Source organism: Lissotriton helveticus, chromosome 6, assembly GCF_964261635.1.
Source record: "Lissotriton helveticus chromosome 6, aLisHel1.1, whole genome shotgun sequence".
NCBI lineage: Eukaryota > Metazoa > Chordata > Amphibia > Caudata > Salamandridae > Lissotriton > Lissotriton helveticus.
In genome coordinates, this window is record NC_136067.1 from 617,114,900 (window position 1) to 617,135,589 (window position 20,690).

Below are 20,690 nucleotides of genomic sequence, written 5' to 3' on the forward strand. Positions count from 1 at the left end.
TTTGGGTACGTGGAAGGAGATTCTCTTGTTGAGGTATTGGGGTCCGGTGTTGTGGAGGCATTTGTAGGCGTGGGTGAGTATCTTGCAAGGTACTCTCTTCTCGACGGTGAGCCAGTGGAGGTTTCGCAGGTGTTGGGTGATGTGTTCATGTCGAGGTATACTGAGGACGAGTCTGGCTGAGGCATTCTGTATGGTCTGGAGTTTGCAAAGTAGAGACTTGCTGATCCCGGTGTAGAGGGCGTTTCCATAGTCCAGTCAGCTGGTTACGAGTGCTTTTGTGACAGTCTTTCTTGATACAAGGGGATCCATTTGAAGGTCTTTCGGAGGATGCGGAGGGTGTTGAAACAGCTGGAGTTGACCCTGTCGGGTCATGGAGAGGGAGGAGTCGAGTACGATGCACAGGTTTTGGGAATGGTCCGTGGGAGTCGGAGGGTTGCCGAGGGCCGTGGGTCACCAGGTGTTGTCCCATGCAGAGGTGGAGGGTCCAAGGACAAGGACCTCGGTCTTCTCCAAGTTGAGTTTAAGGCAGCTGCTGCTCATCCAGGATGCGACGTCCTTCATTCCTACCTGGAAATTGAGTCTGGAGGTGATGGGGTCCTTGGTGAGGGAGAGGATAAGCTGGGTGTCGTCGCCGTAGGATACTCTGTTGAGTCCGTGTTGTATCACGTTGGCGGCGAGGGGGGCCATGTATATATTGAAGAACATGGGGCTGAGCGAAGGTCTTTGGGGGTCTCCACAGTTGATTTCTGTTGGTTCAGAGAGGAAGGGTGGTAGTCTGATTCTTTGGGTTCTGCTGGTGAGGAAGGAGCGGAGCCAGTTGAGGGCGGTTCCCTGTATGCCAGCCTCATGGAGTCTGGCGGCGAGTGTGCGGTGGGAGACAGTGTCAAAGGCTGCAGAGAAGTCGAGTAGGATCAGGGCAGGGGTGTGTCCTTGGTCGAGGGTGCTGTGGTTGCTATGTTATGTTATAAGAATTTGTACCGCGCACAGATACTCCGTGGTGTGTCCCGGCCCGAACCTGAAAAGGGGCCAAGGTCAAAAGGCAGAGCTAAAAGAGAAAGTTTTTTTACTTTTTCTTAAAAGTCGCAGGATCTTGTATGCCTCGCAGAGCCAGCGGCAATGCGTTCCATCCCAGAGCAGCTTTTCGGGCAAGAAAGCTCCCACCAAGGTTGCTGCGGAATCCGGATTTGGAGGGGTCGAGGATGGCATTTTCTTCAAAGAATTTTGTTAGTTGGGTGTTGACTGTGTTTTCTGTGATTTTGGCCGAGAACGGGAGGTGGGAGATGGGTCGGTAGTCCGTGGGATTTGCTGAGGGCTTCTTGAGCAGGGGTCTGACTTCTGCGCATTTCCTGTCGTCGGGAAAGATGCCGGTTTTGAAGGTTGTTTAGATGATGTGTGGTAGTTCTAGAGCGATTGCGGTGGCGGGTCTGTGGAAGATGTGTGGGGCAGGGATCCGTGGGGGCTCCTGAGTGGATGCCTTTCATGGTTGAAGTGGTGACTGTGGTCCATGGGGAGATGGTGGGCTGGCTGGCGTTGCCGGAGTAGGAAGTTGTTTGGAGGTCAGATGTCTGGTCGTTGAAGTTGTCGTAGAGGCCCTTGATTTTCAGATGTAAGTAAGAGCCAAACTTGTTGCGGAGGTCCTGGGATAAGGTGATGTCTGTGGTTTTGCTGAGGGGCTTGGTGAATTCCTGGATGACGCTGAAGAGTTCCTTGGAGTTGCTGGAGTTGGTGAGGATCTTGTTCTGGATGAAGGTCCTTTTGGTGACTCTGATGCGTTAGTGGTATTCGGTCATAGCGTTCTTGTATGCGGTGCAATCTTCCGATGTTTTTATGTTTCTCCAGTTCTTATCAAGACGTCTGCAGGTGCGTCTGGATGCTTGGAGGTCGGTGGTGAACCAGGTAGCCTTACTGGGGCGCTCTCTGTCGGGGTTGCTTAGGAGTGCGTGCTCGTCTGCGTAGTTGGAGATCCATCTGTGGAGTTCTTAAGCTGTGAGGTTGGAGTCAGTTTAGGTGATGGAAGCGTTACAGTTGAGGGTGGAGTTGAGCTCCTCCTCAGTGACTACGCTCCAGTTTTTTTGTGGAGGGCAGTGTGCAGGTTTGGGCAGCGTAGATTTGTTGGCGAGGAAGTGTATGCAGTGGTGGTCTGTCCATGGGGATTGCGTGTTGTGGCTGAAGCGGATGTTGTTCCCTCTTACGAAGATGGAGTCAAGGGTGTGTCCTGCCTTGTGGGTTGGTGTGGTGGTGAGCTGTTTCAGGCCGAAGTTGGCAAGGGTGTCCAGGAGGGTGGTGGTCGCTGGGGTTGTCGAGGTGGAAGTTCAGGTCTCTGATGAGTATGTAATCCATAGAGGCGATGGCATGGGGTGCAATGAGGTTAGCGATGGTAGTGGCGAATGAAGCACAGGGTCCGGGTGGTCTGTAGGCTAGGGTGTCACGAGGTGTGGTTCTAGGGTGGGTCTGGACCTGGAAGTGCAGGTGTTCGGTGGCGGAGACAGAGTCACTCGTGGTGGGGTGGAGAGTCGGAGGGAGCTCTTGTGTGCGATGGTGAGTCCTCTTCCTGGGTGGTTGGGGCGGTCCTTCCTCTGGATCTGGTATCCGTCAGGAATGGCAATGGCAGGGGCAGAAGAGGCATTGGTCCAGGTTTCTGTGAAGAAGGCGACATCTGGCGAGACGGTGTCTAAGAGGTCCCAGATCTCCACAGCATGTCTGTGCAGGGAGCGCATGTTGAGGAGGATGCACTTTAGTGTTTCGGTGGTGTTGCAGTCTGACGTGGGGTCGGCGGCTGTGGGGTGGTGCGGAGGGTGGTTAAAGTTTGGCAGCAATGGCAGCGGGAGAATTGGCCGTGGTTGGTGTTCGGCGTGGCTGTCTGGCAGTTGTTGTCTCTTCCGGGGTTGAGTGCTTGGAGGGCAGCACTGTCGTAGTGGTGGGTGGTCGGAGATCCAGGGTCCCTGGTGCTGGTCAACGTCAGGTCTCGTCGGCGGACCAGCGGAGCGCCCGCTGCATGCATCCGCACAGTGCCCGCCATTAAATAGGGGAAGGGGGAGGGAAGTGCAGCTTGGAGGGGGAAGAACCCGCGGGGGGAAGGACCGCGCAGGCAGCAGAGGTGAAAACGGTCGTGAACAAAACAGGGACACAAATCAAGACAAAATCCAATGTGAGAAAAAAAACGGGCACAGAAATTCAGACAACATACGATGTGAGAGAAATAACAGAGGCACAGAAATTCAGACAAAATACGATACCAGAAGGAACAGGAACAGCTGTCTCGAACCACTGCCTGTCTTGAGGTGGAAGGGGCACTAGCGGCGGGGATCAGACAGTGGAGCTGCACGGGTGGAGAGTTAGGTCCTTGACCAGGTCAGAGATCCTACTCCAAGACAAATTCTATTTACATAGAAGTTCTCTTGTGCTACACTGTAGTGAGGACTCTTGAAAATGGTAGGACCAAAAGAGTTTGGTGCTCTGGTAGGGGGCTGAAAGACATTTTTGTTGTCATAACATGGGCTCTCGTTCCTTAGTGGTGGTCATTAGGAAGGTCTTGGTAAATGTCAAATGCGTTTAAGGGATATGGCTGTATTTCAAAGAATACGGCTAAGCCTTTCTATTTTGTTGGGGGTTAGGCTAAAGGTCTAGTGTAAGAAAATATCCCTTCGCACCAATTATTGCAAAGAACAAATTTTATTAGAGAACACGGGCTATTTGTCACCCCTCTTGGAAAGTTTTACTTCGTATTTAAGCATTTTTGGAAAACGTAAGAAATAAAACAGCGCATTTGTCTGAGAAGTGTTTATGGATTACACAATATTTTTTAAATATGTTATTGGTTCATAGCAAATGCATACACATTCAATATTGAGCATTCTGTATCAAATGGTGGCATGACTGCTTAAATATGGGCACACAGTTGGAACATGCAAGCGTTTGGCAAAATATGTGACGTTAGAATTTTTATTTATTTATTTGTAGAGTTTTATAAAGCGCAAACAAGATCCTGGCGGTTATCAGAGCGCTATACAGACAGTAAGTGTTACATATACAAGCCATAAGAAATAGATCAACACAGCAATACAAAGAATATAAAAAGAAAAACAATATAGTTATATTTGGCATCATTAAGTGCCTTATGGTTGAGAGCTTAACTGTCTTTCGTCCTATTGATTCAACAGATCAAACTCATGTGTATTTGGCCATGAGGATGGATTTAACCTCCTTTTTAAAAGCAATAGTGGACGGGTTAAGTCTGATTTCAGGGGTAAGGCATTCCAAATTCTGGGTGCCATCCCGGAGAAGGATCTATTATAGGTTTTTTCTTATGGAACTTTTGTGGTTTCAGGAGTAATTTTTCCGCATTTCTTGAGGGTCTGGTGCCCCCAGAGATCGTGAGTTTCTGTGCCAGGTAACTGGGGGTCTTTTGATGTAAGGCTCTGTGCGTCATGCATGCAATTTTCTGTTGAATTCTCGCATCTAGGGGTAACCAGTTCAGGGATTGAAGGTCCGGGGATATATGGGAAAAACGTTTAGATCCTGTTATGAGTCTTGCTGCAGCGTTGATTGCGGCTCTAAGGGGTGCAGTTGATGCTTTGGGCAATCCACAAAGGGTGACGCAACCGTATTCCACTCTGGGTATAACCAGAGCTTGTACTGCCTGCTTAAAGTAATTGTGTGGAAGGAAGGGTTTTAGATTCCTCAATGTGTTTATCTGAAGGTTTGCTCCGTTTGTAGCATTACTGATATGTTTTTGCATGTTGAGATTACTGTCCAAAGTTATTCCAAGTGACTTCGCTGAATCCACAATGATCGGTTGTACATTGAACGCCGTAATATGTTTGATCCAGTCTTGCAATTTCGGGATTTGGGCCGGTGGGGCTATTAGAAGAAATTCAGTTTTTAGGGCATTCAATTTAAGATCATTTTCTGCCAGCCACGTTTGTGTGTTACTGAGAGCTGTGTTGAGTAGTTTGACATCCTCTAAGGAGTGTATTTTGAGGTATAGCTGTGTATCGTCTGCATACATGTGATATTGCACATTACAGGTTTGTAGAATTTCCGTTAGATGTTCCAGGAAGAGATTAAACCATGTTGGAGAAAGTGCTGATCCTTGCGGTACCCCCAAGGTCACTGGGACTGGCTTGGATAGGGTATTCTTGATTTTGAATTGTTGTGTCCGGTTTTGGAGAAATGAGGTGAACCAATTTAGCACTGACCCAGATAGGCCCATTCTGTGTTTCAGGAGGTCTAACAGGTTCTCGTGTTTAACCGTATCAAAGGCTGAAGATAGGTCAAGTAGGATGAGTAAACATGATCCATTTTGGTCAAGTATTTGCAGCGCATCATCCATGATGTGTGTCATGGCTGATTCTGTGCCGTAGCCAGCGCGGAAACCTGATTGGTGTTGGTTGAGTAGGTCAAAGTGATCAATGTGTTTTGTTAGCTGTAGATGTACACATTTTTCCAGCAACTTGCTAGGGAGTGGATATTGGAGATTGGGCGATAGTTGCTTAGGTCTGTGGGGTCTGTCCTAGGCTTTTTTTAGAGTGGGTGAGACCTGGCCTATTTTGAGGGTGTCTATGATGCATCCTTGTTGGAGGGAACTGTTTATGATCTTCGACCAGAGAGGTAGAAGCAATGGGGTGAGGTCTTTGACTGCGTTTGCCGGAAGCGGGTCGGCGGAGTGGTTGGCTGGGTTCAGAGCATTGAGAATTTTGCATAGGGCCATTTCGGAGTAGGAGGAAAATGCTGACCAGCTTGCATTATTTTTAGGATTATATTTTGATAGGGGTTGACCTGGCGTGGTCATGGGAGTAGGAGAAGTTAGTGTATTTGTGCTCCCGTATAATGTTAGGTCCTTTAGGAGGTCTTTCTTGATGGTGTCGGTCTTGAGGGAGAAGAAGGTGGAGAATTCTTCACAATTTGGATTCGAGCATTCAGAGTCTTGTGGGCACTGAGGTGCCTCCTTAGATTGAGATTTGATCAACTCAGAGTTTTTTTGGACGGTTTCTTCCCTGGTCTAGTTGGAGGCTAAAGTAATCAGCTTTGGTGCGTTCTATCTTGCGTAAATATGCATTTCTCTTTGACCTAAGGATCATAAGGTGGTTGGAAGACGGTGATGACCTCCAGATCCGTTCTGCAGTTCTGAGGGAGCGCCTCTCATCGTTGAGTAAACCATTATACCAGGGTTTGGAGTCTTTCAGACAGACTCTTTTTAGCTGTAGAGGTGCTACCTCGTCAACTATTGATGTCATGGTCGAGATGTAGTGGTTGGTGAGCTCGTGTACTGTAGTAGATCCTGCGGGAGGCAGCAATAAGTTAGTACAGGAGGACGGTAAGGAGTTGTTTAAGTTTTTTTAGGTCTCTTTTCTACACTTTTGGTCTCGTGGGTTGGGCTGAGCTCGTTTCTACCTTTTCCTTAATGGTGAAGGTGATGATGTGATGGTCTGACCAGTTGCAGGGTAGGATCGAATCAAGCTGGATGGGGCCTGTTTTAGAGATTAGTAAGTCTAGGATCGATCCTTTGTCATGTGTTGGGATGTTGCAGAACTATGTTAGGTGTAGGTCCGCTAGGAAATTCTTAAGACTGTTCAGTGCTGAGTCATTAGGATCATTCCAATGGAGATTGAAGGTTCCGAGGAATATCTGGGTATTTTGTCGACCCTTATATGATGACACATGTCCATGAAGTGCTCTGTGAAGGTGAGGTTCTCACCTGGTGGATGATAAATGATATGCAAAGAACATACCGGTGTTCCCTTGCTGGAAATATTAAGGCACATGTATTCACATGACTGGAAAGAAGGGGAGATGGCTCTGCTTACCGAGATGTTATTACGATGTATGCAGGCTATGCCATCCCCTGACTTGTCTGCTCTAGCTCTGTCTAATCTGATGATGTTGTAGCAGGGTGGAACTAGAATTTCAATGATTGGTGTAGAGGATTCTTTTAACCAAGTTTCAGTAAGCAATAACAAGTCTAGTTCATGTGTGAGGATGAGATCAGCTATGTCTGCTGCATGTCGGGCGGCCGATCTGCAATTTAGGAGAATACATTTGAGTGTGGGCGTGCTGATGGTTGAGGCGGGTTCTTGACTGATAGGGATTCTTCTGAGGTTGTTGTTTGTGATACCTCTGCTGTTAGGTTTAGTGGTTCTACGGGGGGTTTAAGGGGATAGTAGGAATTAATGACGCTGCAGGTGTATTAGGCTTTAAAGGCACAGGAGTTGGTGATGGAGGAGGTGTGAAAGGCTTCATAGAAACGGGTTCGTAAGAACTCATCAAGGATAATAGATCACTCTCTAAAAGCAGGTTGGTGCATCTAATTGGTCGTGATGCATTATTGGAGGAAGGGACTGATGACCAGCTGGTACAGATGGGAATCCTGTTAATGGTGATTTGGTTTCTAGGTTGGCAGATTTTGGGATGTCTAGTTGTTCTGTCACTCCATAGGTGATTCGTTAGACGATCATTGAGAGCTTGGAGTTCCTCTTTGATTTGGTACAGAGAAGATATGATCTCGTCGAATCTGGGATTATGTGCAGGTGTGCATGTGTTACGTGGTTGTGTTATGTGTGTGGGTTTGGAAACGAGTTTGGATGCCTGAGTTGTGGTCAGGCTAGGTGTAGTGCGCGTTAGTGTGGATGGGAGGGATGTTGCTGAAGAGGGAGTGTATGATGTGTGGGCTATAGGGGTAGCTATGAGTGGTGAGTGCGTCTGTGTTGATAGTATAGATGTAGATGTAGGATCTGGGCGCTGACCTGGAGTGAGGGATGGGGCTAATGTGTGCTGTGAAGGGACAAGTGTTTGCAGGTAAGATAGAGGTGATGTAGTAATGTGTGTGTGTATTGTGTGGGTAGTGTGTGAGTATGGGTGGTCTGGAGATGTGGGTAGAGTTATGGGAGGCAGAGTAAGGGCAGTGTTAGCTGGGGGTGCGTAGTTGATTTCAACTGTGGTGAGTTGAGGGTTCGCTGAGATGGCTTGACATGTGTTGGAGGGTAGAGGAGGGAGAGTGATGTTGTTGTTGGTGCGGATAGGACGTGTGGTATGTGGAGAAATAGCTGAAGGGGGGGCTTGAGTGGACTTATGGGGTTTAGACACATGTTCCTTGATGATTGGGAAGATTTAGATTTAGACCTTGCACCCTACACTTCACTCCTTAGGCTGTAGCCGGGAGTTACACAGCTCTGCCCATTTTAATACACTCACCGAAATCGATTTTTAAAAAATTGTCTTTTAAATTGTATTTCACCTCTGCTGACACCCACGAGCATTTTCGCCGTATTTTCATTCATTTCCGACCCTTTTTAGCCCATTAGGCTGCTGAGAGAGTTGGGGGCTTGGAGGTGGCTGGCAAATTAGAGCGGCCATCTTGGGTTGGGTTGGAGGCTGGTTGGTGCTCTAGACTCGGGGGAGCAAGTTAGTGACACGCGCTGTAGCGCATAAATTGAGAAGTCCTTCCCTCCTCGCAGCAGACGCGTTAGCGGTCGCGCCTCCACGCGCCGAAGGAGCACCTAAGGAAAGCCCGTCTGTGCACGTCCGTGTCAGGACGGGCCCAGGGGCCGGAAGGATGGAAGCGACTCCTGGTTTGGGAGCAGGTAGAATCACGTTTTGTAGAGACCAGCTATTGATGTTCCGAGATGACCCCGTATTTCCCTGTCCCCATGTGTTACTCCCCTTGGAGGTAATGATTCCCTGTCCTCTCTGTAAAGGTTTGCTGGGCCCGCAGGAACCGGGTACTTCGTTACTCCCTAAACCCAAAAAATACTCTTTACTTCTTATTAATTGCCGTTCACTCCCAAAACATGCTCATGAAATCCGCATGATATTGGAGGAGCGTGAGCCAGATGTCCTGTTCCTTACGGAAACGTGGTTAACCGAGGCCTCTGACCCGGACTTAGTCTGTGCCCTCCCCCCGGGGTTCGTAATCTGTAGGAATGACCGACAGATCGGGCGAGGAGGTGGGGTGGCAATTATATATCGAAACTCTTCTAGGTGCCGTATCTCTGAGAGCCCGCTCGCTGACTGCGAGAGTCTCTCGTTTGTATTAACCTTTTCCTCCACATGCTCCCTTTCAGGGATTGTGGTGTACAGGCCTCCTGGATCACACACGAGTTTCTGCGACAATCTTCATGATAAAACCACCCATATCATCAGTAGCGCCCCAATTTCTCAATCTTGGGAGATTTTAACATACATTTAGACGATCCATCTGCCCCTTCTTCGCAAGCTTTATTGGAAGGACTGGGGATGCTGCAACTTAAACAAATTGTAGCAGGACCTACCCATTTGGCAGGGCATCTAATTGATCATTTCTTTACTAATCTGGATGAGATTATTTGGGATGAGTCACTCTTTGTCCCTTGGTCAGACAATGCGCTGCTATCTTTCACTTGGACCCCGGCCGATGTCAGCCGTCCGACCACAACCTCTAAGAGATTGGGGCGTATTTGGTCGAGACTCCCTCTAGAGGAATGGCTATCCATATTAAATAAATCTCCCCCTCCCTTATGTGCCGATCCTATCGCAGCGAATGAGGCGCTCAACAGGTGGCTAGAGACCTCTCTCGATTCCATCCTGCCTGTAAATGAGATTAATCATCGCACCGGCGGGAATAAACTGCCTTGGTACTCCACTGATCTGAAGGATCTTAAACGGAGCTGCAAGAGGGCGGAAAGAAAGTGGAGAAAGAACTTCTCCCTCGAGAATAAAAATGAGTATAGGATGGTTCTCAGGGATTATAAGAAGCACCTTAAAATGGCACAATCATCCTATTACCAAGGAAAAATTGCTGATGCCGCCAATTCACCCAGGGAAATTTTTAAAATCTTTAAATCTCTAGTTACTCCACCATGTCCGTCTATTGAGGTAAATGATCCCCCGAAACGGTGCACCGAATTGGCCCACTTCTTCGCCAAGAAGGTTGCCAACATATACTCAGCTTTTCCACCCCCATGTGTCACCGAGTCCACGATCTCTCCCTCTGGACCGACCTCCCTCACGAAACTCGAGTCCTTTCCGCCACTAGATCTACCTACAGCTGAAGGGCTCCTCAGGAACCTTAAATTTGCCTCCCCCTCTGACATTGCCCCGCCTTCAGTTTTAAAACAGGCCTCTGACATTGTGGTTCCTGTTATCAAGGATGTTATTAACTCCTCTCTGGCGGCAGGTGTAGTACCCCCTCGGTGGAAGCAGGCCAGTGTCAAAGCTCTGCTAAAAAAACCTAGCCTTGATCCAGAAGAATGGTCCAATTATAGACCTATCTCTCTCCTGCCAGGGGTTAGCAAAATTGCAGAGAAATCTGTCAACCGCATACTATCAACATTTATTGAGGACGAGGGCGCCTTGCATGTCACCCAAACGGGTTTTAGAACGAGGCATGGAACTGAGACTGCTCTGGTCGCATTAGTGGAGGAGGCAAGGAAAATTGTGGATGGAGGAGGCTGCGCTGCGGTGGTCCTTTTGGACCTCAGCGCAGCCTTCGATACTGTAAACCACACACTCCTTCTCCAGCGGTTGCGGGAGGTTGGCATTGTGGGGACCGTCCTTAATTGGTTTCGGTCCTTCCTTGCTAACAGATCCTTTGCAGTTTTCGAGGAGGAAGCAGCATCCTATCAATTCCCACTGCATTACGGCATTCCCCAGGGATCCTCATTGAGCCCGACCCTATTTAATATCTATATGAGGCCCCTGGCTTATGAGGTCCTTCCCTGGGGAATCCAATTGGTCACCTACGCCGACGATACGCAGTTGGTGGTTTCCCTGGCTAGGGCATATGCTGTGGATTCCGGGGTCAATAACCTTTCCCCGTGTCTCACCAAGGTCCTCGATTGGATGGACGCCTCTTTTTTGAAACTTAACGGTTCAAAAACAGAGATTATGATGCTGGGATATAAGGCCCCCATTAATCTTGACGCTTGGTGGCCCATATGTTTGGGTCCGCCCCCTCCCCCGAAGGAGCAAATTAAAAGTCTGGGGGTGTGGCTTGATCCCACCTTTAGTTTTCAAGTTCAAGACCGTAAGGTCGCCGCTACCTGTTACGGCCTTCTGAAGATCCTACGGAAGGTCCTGACCCTTCTTCCGTTCGAGGTAAGACGGATTCTGGTTCAGTCCCTGATCCTCTCGCGGCTTGACTATGCGAACGCGGTCTACTTGGGGGCACCATTAGGGACCATTAAGATACTCCAGTCATTCCAGAACTGCGCAGCCCGAATGCTTATGGATGTCCCTAGACACAGCTCGGCGAAGACGGCCATCCGGGCTCTACACTGGTTACCTGTTCAGGAAAGGATCCAGTTTAAGGCCTTGTGTATGGCCCACAAATCAATAATCAACAAAGGCCCTGCCATTCTGTGCCCTCTTCTGAGGCTTCTTAATCAAAAGGAGGGAGGGAGATCAATGGATCAACGGACACTAGTTACCACTAGAGTGGAAGGTCCAGTTACAGCATGTGTCCGTGAGTGGCCTTCACTAACAAAACGGGGGGCTGAACTGTTCCTGCAAGGAGTGGGAAGAGAATAGGAAGACTACAGAGGGCTGTGCAAGAACTGGCGTGACCAGAGGTGTATATGTAACACCTGTGGGCATCCCTTTTGTTGGATGTATTTGCCTCACACACCCCGAAGGATGTCATGCTTCATCATCGGCGGTTGCTCCTCGTCGGGGGGGCGGTGCAATCCCCGACGGGCACACCTCAAAGAGGGGCACTTTGGCGGAGATCTTTTGTATCCAACTGCCCTATGGTGAAGTGTGGGTGTGTGGGCGGAGAGGCAACTGCGCCCAGGGTGAAGGTTAAAATGCAGTAAGAGGTACCGGAAACTATTTTATTCTGGTGGTCCCCCTATTGCAGTTAAAATCGTGAAAACGAGCTCACTCAGTGTCACCTCGTTAGGTAGAGTGACCTATGTAGAGCTCTGAAAAACAATAAGTGGTCAACATGTTTCTCGCAATTGGATTAGTATCCTGCGATTCATCAGGACCTTAGAACGTGAAAAGTAAAGAAGAAAATATAACTCAATAACATGCTAGTGTCATGTATATGGTGTGGTATAGGTATGCAGTTTACCTCAATGGGAAGTCCTATGCCTAGAAAATGAGAAAGAAAGCAATTGCACAATCAGTGGTACATTTCTCATTAAAGCAGCAAGGATTGCCAACGCCAGAATGTGAATATAATGAGGCATGCATGGGGCAGTGTGGGGAATTGTCACTACCTCTCCATGCCAGGTGGTTTCAGCGTGCAGTGTGGTGTGCACACACACTCTAAAACTATATCAGTGAGGAAGCACAGAATATAAAAAAAGTTATAAAAACAGCAGGCAACTACGTAAACATCAAGTTGGCTCAGAAAGGCATCACGAACCTTGATTGTGTGAGTGACAACACCTAACACTCAATGTGTACTATCAAACCTAGGTGGCACACATAGTCATGAACTAATCAACGCCGGACTCACCTAAGGGTTAAGGGCTAAATACCACATGAGTGGTCGGCGGGTCAGTACATCGGGGTGAGCCTTCAGATTTGGCTGTAAAATAGACATAGTGGAAAAAGAGTGAAGAAATTGCTTCGTATTGATCATATAAGGTGTTAAAGTGGAAGCGCTATGAAAGAATTCAGGAAGCCGGTGTAACTTGGCTGGGCACTGGGCATGTTACACCAAAGGTCTGGAAAACATTTCGCTGTGTTCAGGTGTATTTCAAATTTATTTATAACACAAAAACGCGGTAAGGTGATTGGCAATACGGTAGGCAAAAGAAATATTATGCAGGAAGCCGGCGTTGAAGCCTTCACCCGGTCAGGTCTCCTGGTGCCCCCACATATTATAAAGAGGGTGAAGGAAACGCTCCGCTTTGTTCAAATTCCTGAATGGAAGCGCTGGTGAGGTAATTAATTAAGGCAGTCGGTGCTGACTTAGTTGGGAAGTGAATCTATTGCAGCGGAGGGCTGGAGAATGTTGCGCAGTGTTCAATTGTTGTTTAAAAAAGCGGAAGCACTGCACAAGGATTAACGGAAGCTGGTGTTACAGCCTCCAAACAGTCAGGACTCAAAGCGTGCAAGCCCAAACAAGGGGGTGGGGGGGTTGGGGGTTCTCCTCTTACCTCATTCTGCCCGTGTCCGTGTATGGTCACCTACCCATCTCCGCCGAGCTCGGATAGATGGTGTAGCACTCACGGAGATTGTTTTTATTGAAGCCCGGCTCGGGGCTTGCGATTGAGGACCCGCCTCCCTCCCAAATCATGTGACTCGGGAGGTTGATGGATCGGCCATGATGTAATGGTCAAAACGGGCCGCGTAATGCATGTGTAAAGTTAGCATGTATGGGATTTAACGTTTCTTCCTTCGGTTATATGGGGACAGAATGTTAAATAAACCGGTTATTCATGATAATATCCTGAATAAATGAAAAAATTATAAAAATTGAATGAATGAATGTCAACTCCTTTTTGGAATTTCCAGAGAACAGATTATGCAGAGGTACTGACAAGGGCCGTGTTATACGAAGTCCATGGGTCAAGCACATGAAAACTTCGTGTGGGTTGTAGAATGGGAATTCTATTGTGTGTAGTCCGTCTGCATAAGGAATAGTGGCATGGTTAAGGCTGGTAACACGGGAGTTGTTCCAAACAGATGTGCTAAGCCTGACTTTACGGGCAATATTGCTTGAAACCCAGGTAAAATTGTAGTTTGACATGAAGGATTCATCACTAATATATACAAAATATTCAAAGCAAGGGGCTGGTTGGTCACGTGATTACATCAGTATCATCGGTGGTTATGGTGTCCCATGTAAATGGTATCAAATACACCAACAGTAGGGTGTGTACCGGGATGGGCTCGACCAGGGGAAGTTAACCAAGAAGGTTAGTAAGATGCCTTGCAGGACCATGTCGGGGGGGTTAGTGAGGATTCACAATGAATGCCACGGGATGTCTTCGTTCAACCCCCGGCTATCAGTAGAAAGTCGGTGGACCCATCTCTGCTCCTTCCTAAAGAGAGCATTTTTAGGGCAATTGGGACTGGATTCCAGAACCACCCAGGTCAAAGAGTCAGCGTTGTGGTTGGACTCCACATAATGTTTGCACATTTTAGTATGGGTCTTTTTGCAACGAAAGTTACTGCGGTGTTCAATGATGCGTGTTTTTATTGGGCGGGTGGTCATCCCAATATATTGCAAATTACAAGGGCAGGTCAACAGATAGATGCAATGTGTTGTGTTGCAATTCGTGTGGTGCCTCAGTTCCCAAATGAAGGTCTCAGATAGCTTGATGGTTTTTTGTGTCAGGGTGAACCTACAAACAACACAAGAGCCGCATGGGTAGTGGCCCGTGACCGGTGGTAGATGCCACAGAGTTTGTTGATTCTCTTTTACAGTTGTTTTGGGCCTGGTGCTGATCAGTATATCCTTCAGGTTCTGTGATCTCTTGAACGCAAACCGGGGTTGTTCTAGAGTCAGGTCACCTGTATTAAGGATCCCCCAGTGGCGTTTGATGGTGTTTCTGATTTGGTTAGACAGGGGAGTAAAGGTGGTGACACAGGTGATAACCTGGTTCTCAACTGGTGCGGTCTCCTGTCTCTCAAGTAGTGCCTCTCGGTTATTGTTCCGAGCCCGCTTTCTGGCTTTGTAGACATCATTTTTAGGGTACCCTCTGTCCAGGAGATTCCTCGATAAGAGAGTGGATTCCTTCTTGTAGTCAGACACTTCGCTACAATTACGTCTAATCCGGAGAAATTGTCCGAATGGTAGATTAGAACGTAAGGCCTTAGGATGGTGACTCTGAAAATGGAGCAGACTATTCCGGTCTGTGGGCTTCCTGTACATAGTTGTCTTAAGGGACCCTCCTTCCAGTTTGATGGTGAGGTCAAGAAAAGCAATTTCTCTCTGGGAGGAAGACATGGTGAAGTGCAGAAAAGGGTTCAAAGAGTTGACCCATTCAAAGAACTCATCAGGGGAGGTCAGTGGACCTGTCCAGAGTATCAAGATATCGTCTATAAAACGCTTCCACATCAAGATGTTCTCACGGAAGGGGTTAGACTGGTGATGTATGTGTTTATCTTCAAACTCTGCCATGTATAGACAGGCCACCGACGGGGCAAAGGTGCTGCCCATGGATGTACCCTGGGTCTGATGGTAGTGTTGCCCCTTGAATTCGAAAAAATTCTCGGTGAGAGCCAAGGTGGCACACTCCATGATGAAGGTCTGTGGTGTATTGGAGTTCCATGTCTCAAGGCCCAATCTTTCCTCTATTACTTCTAGGGTGGCCCTCTGAGGGATGTTGGTATAGAGGGCCTCCACATCTAGAGTAATTAGGAGATCGATTCGTGTAGTGTCCTGTATGGAACTCAGCAGGCGCAACACGTCTGTGGTGTCCTGAATATATGAAGGGATACTTTTCACCAGAGGCTGCAAGAAGTGGTCACAAAATTGTGAGAGTGGCTCCAGTACTGAATTGATCCCAGACACCATGGGCCTACCTGGTACAGGATAGGTCCCTTTGTGAATCTTAGGCAGGATGTAGAAATATGGTACCCGGGGGTCCCGTTTCGTCAAGAACTCTGCCTCTTTTTTAGAGATCCATTCCTCGTTTTCCGCTCCCATTACTAAACCTGTTATTATGGTTTGTAAACGTCTAGTAGGGTCACAGGCAATGGGTGTATAATATCTGCGATCATTCAATTGTCTGGTGCATTCCAGATCATAATCTGCAGTATTCATCAGAACAGTTGCTCCACCCTTGTCTGCCTGTTTAATGGTGATAAGGGGATCATTAGCCAGTGATTTGAGGACCAACATCTCCTTGCTGGTGATGTTAGAAGAGTGCGGATGTTTGTCAAGTTGGTTTATCTCCTTGAGAACAGTTTGCTCAAAGGTCAAGATTTCATTAGGCACCATCCCATTATGAGGTGTAAAAGTTGAAGGGTTGCGTAGACCCGAGTCCTCAGTGGGTTCAGGCGGTTTTCCATCAAAGAAAGCTTTAAGCCTTATTTTCCTAAAGAGTGACTTGATTTCTCTTGTTTGTTGGAAGGGGTCTGTCCTAGGGGTAGGAACAAAGCCTAACCCTTTTTGGAGGACCAGTTCCTCATCTTCAGTTAAGACACGGTTTGACAAGTTGACCACCAGACTCATTTTGGTCCTGATCGAGTCGTGGTCCTCGTGTCCATCCCTTGTGGGCGGTTGTCCTCCCACTGTACTCTCTTTTCTGGCGCGTTCCCTCTTCTTCGCCCTCGCCCTCTGCCCCAACCTCTGCCTAAAAAAGGAGGGTGTGAGGTATTTTGAGTGGCATAGAACGGAGGATATTGTGGGGCTAGTGGCGGTTGAAAATGTGGGAATTGTGGAAACTGCCAAAATGGGGGGCCCATTTGTTGTCCTTGGTATGGGTAGTTTTGAAAATTGTTTTGCCCACGGCCTCTGCCCCTTTTAGGTTTGGGTGGCATCTGTTGGGGGTCATTGCCTTCGCTACTATCAGAGCCACTGTTAGATCCTCTTCTTGACGAAGCTGCACTCGAATCCGAGTTATAGCTAGTTCCAGGTGGAACATAGTCGTCCTTCAGATAGGGATAGACTTTTTCTTTAGAGAATCTTTTGATGTCCTTTTGTAGCTTCGCCACTTTCAGATTCATAAGATATTCTCTGTGTTCCGCAATCTCTTTATTTAAATCAGCCAATTTGGTTTTAAACCCGGGATTGGGTACCGCATTCTTTAATGCCGCCTCTGCTGCTTGAATGCGAACTAACAGAGCGTCAGCCAATCATTTGGCAGTGTTTACGATCAGAATCAACAGGTCATGGGTGCACTTCCAGGACACCTGGGACCACTCGATCTTAAATTGTCCGTCTTCCCAAAAGATTCTTGGAAAGTTTTTAACGATCAACCCGTTGGGGGCAATCTTGGCCTTGAAGTATTCTGCCATCATTGTCCCGTGTATTGTTACTCTAATCCATTCTCGTTTGAGATCTGATAGTGTTTGCCACTCAGTTGAGTTGCTCACGGAGCTAGGCTCAACGTCGATGCCGAAAAGAGATGGTGTTCTCATAATTGCTGCTGCATCTTCCTCGCCGAAGCTCAAGCCCTGTCCCTCCATTGGAGAAGGGATTGAGGGTTGTGCTACGGTGCGAAAAAGGGGGGTTTAGGAAAAGGGGGGGATACCAACCCCAAATGGGGGTATGGATAATGAGCAGAACCCTAGTAAATATAGGGTTGCTAAAGTGGGGGATATGTCAAAACTAACCCACCGGTATGAGGCTCCCACGGTGTGCACCGTGCAAATATCTTAATCAAAAGGAGGGAGGGAGATCAATGGATCAACGAGGTCCTTCCCTGGGGAATCCAATTGGTCACCTACGCCGACGATACGCAGTTGGTGGTTTCCCTGGCTAGGGCATATGCTGTGGATTCCGGGGTCAATAACCTTTCCCCGTGTCTCACCAAGGTCCTCGATTGGATGGACGCCTCTTTTTTGAAACTTAACGGTTCAAAAACAGAGATTATGATGCTGGGATATAAGGCCCCCATTAATCTTGACGCTTGGTGGCCCATATGTTTGGGTCCGCCCCCTCCCCTGAAGGAGCAAATTAAAAGTCTGGGGGTGTGGCTTGATCCCACCTTTAGTTTTCAAGTTCAAGACCGTAAGGTCGCCGCTACCTGTTACGGCCTTCTGAAGATCCTACGGAAGGTCCTGACCCTTCTTCCGTTCGAGGCAAGACGGATCCTGGTTCAGTCCCTGATCCTCTCGCGGCTTGACTATGCGAACGCGGTCTACTTGGGGGCACCATTAGGGACCATTAAGATACTCCAGTCATTCCAGAACTGCGCAGCCCGAATGCTTATGGATGTCCCTAGACACAGCTCGGCGAAGACGGCCATCCGGGCTCTACACTGGTTACCTGTTCAGGAAAGGATCCAGTTTAAGGCCTTGTGTATGGCCCACAAATCAATAATCAACAAGGGCCCTGCCATTCTGTGCCCTCTTCTGAGGCACCATCAAGGGCCCAGAGCTCTTAGATCCAACCACCGCAATCTGCTCTCTGTCCCGAGGATCAAGCGTTCTCGTACAGGGGGCTGACGTTTTGCAGTACAGGCAGCAAAAAGTTGAAATCAGCTGCCCGATTACCTGCGGCTTGAGCCTAATCATCTACAGTTTAGAAAGCGGCTGAAGACCTTTCTGTTCTGCTGAGTGATTTGTCTGAGATGGGTCTAAAGCGCTGGGATGCCCCCGGGTAGCCAGCGCTATACAAATCTGTACTCATTCGTTGTCTAGTAGGTTTAGATTACGGTCAGTGGATTGCATTAGTATGGTTCCATTATTATAAATAGTAATGGTTGCCGTTGCTTGGAAAAGTTGGGAGGGGGTGATATAGATAACTAGACCATGTGGGATGTTCCTGCTGGCTGAGCATGTAAATAGAGTAAGAAAAGCCTTTCTCCATTGCGCTCTACGCTTCGTATGGAAGATGATATCATTAGTTGTGTGAGCGTTGTGTATTGAGTAATAGGGATCCGCTATGGGTGTTTCTGGATGTTGTTTTATAAGAATGTGTTTGAAACGTTTAGCTGCACTTTTAGAGAGTCTGGGGGGGGGGTAGGTGATGGTATAAGTGTGAGTGCCTGTGAGCTCCATCATAAGAGTGGGGGGATTTAGTGAGATGTTGCCCTAGTGCCTTTCTGTAGGCAATCAGTGTTATAATGTGTGGAGAGGGGATTAGGGAGAGGAGGGCTGACGGTTGAAGAGTAGTGTGGGCAGTGAGAAATAAGAGATCGAAGCCTGTTGCGGTATGACTATTATGTATCTATTGCAGTGATTATTAAGATACTATAATAGAATAAGAGGTCTATTGATGGATAGATAGTCGACTGGCGACTATTCTGAAGTGTCTATTGTGCAACTACTGAGGTGACTATTGAGATATAATAATAATAGTAGATGCTAATTTCTAGTGGTGTGAAGTTAGCTGCAAGGTATGAACAAACTGACCTGTTTCCACTGGATATTGTGATCAGCAGGCGAAGGGAGTGTGAAATTAGAGCTACTCCAATATGGCCGCCTTATTTTTACCAGTCATCTTGTCCATCCTTGTGGTCCTATTACTGTTTCCATTGATCAAATACTACAGGTCTTATTTGAGCCAGTATGGCCACCATATATGTAACAAGTCTTGAGGTACTGGGTTTTTAAGAACTGGCACAGAACCGGCAACCCAGCGGTGTCAGGGTACACCCAGAGACCTCGGGTTCTTCCTGATTCAGACCACAGAAACTCAGAGTCTTCTAGGTGAAGTCAAGGATCAATTTATTGGCTGCAACCAAGGTAACAAGTGTCCTAGAAGTACAACACACGGGAAGTATATTCTCAGGAGACTGCTTCAATTTACAAAGTCAGGCTTCTCTTCTTATACAGAATTTTAAGCTTCAGGCAAACATTCTTAGTTTTACAGTAAATCATTGACATTTTTCTAGTACAAAGAAAAAGCAGAGTCATGATGACATGTCCATATTTCACTTCGTGCTGCCTACAATAAATCACCCGGCAAGGCCCAACATTTCATCAGATATCGGTGGACCCCCAATAAAAACGGGCACCTCCCCACCATAAAGCAAGTGAAGCAAAAAGAGCAGAGACAGATGCGAGCAAGATACGGCAGGTGTGTGCGCTGAAAATGTAAATGTAAATGTAAATGTAGGTGTACTTATATAGCGCAAACCTGTCACCCAAAGGGCATCCTAGCGCTTGCTTAGGGAACCCGTCCTGGTATTCCCCTGTGAGAAACCCCGGCAGGGTGTCCACAAGGTGAAAGCCAGGCATCCCGCCGCGAGGGGCCGTAGTGGCGATTAAGCAAGCTATTGCCCAGAGTTGCAGAGTGTGACCCCGTGATTCGAGTAGGCACCGGAGCGAGAATTGTCGAGTCCGTGGAATTTTTGAGCCCGAGGCGGGGAATGGAACCCTGGTCCACGGTCGATCTCAGCTTCCGGGTCTGCCGCCTCTAACCCCTGAGCCACGCTTCTCAAGCCATGGTTTTATGGCTTGTTGAGCCTTGATGCTATCTTGTTCGGCCACTGGGAGGGGAACTGACCTAACGAGTTTGGCCTGGGGCAATGGTTCCAACTTGCACAGGTCATAGGAAAGTCGATGAAGGTGTACGTGTCCTTTTGGGATCAAATCTGGCTGGATTAAGGCCTATGTAAAGGGCAACACACAAAATGGCCTCCATACCCAAAAATGGAAGTTGAGGGTTCTGAACGAAAATGATGATTTCGAGGTGAAATCGTCACTCGAATTGGCTGGAAATGCTTGTACATAGTGTACTCGTCATTCTCGACCTTTTGATACCAAATTCGTCATGTTTCGACGAAGTTTAATTCTCGAGTCCAGAATAGTTACACGAGTCCAGAAGTTTCAGAACCACAAACCCTCCTTTTGCCCTTACATAGGCAATTAATCTATCCTCATGCTAATCTGAGTCCAGATCTATATTCCTAAAGTCATTGAGATGTTGTTGTAACATCATTCTAGTACTTAGTTCATCTTTTGATACAGGCTTCCTTACACATGATGTGACACAGAGGCCACATATTGCTGGAGCACACTGTACGCATAGACAGAACAGGAAAAGAATGGCTAAGACCATCCCAATGACCATCAGAATTTTCCATCCCCAGGCGGATATCAGTTCCCAGAACCATCCCATTAACGACCAATCTCCTTTATCCACA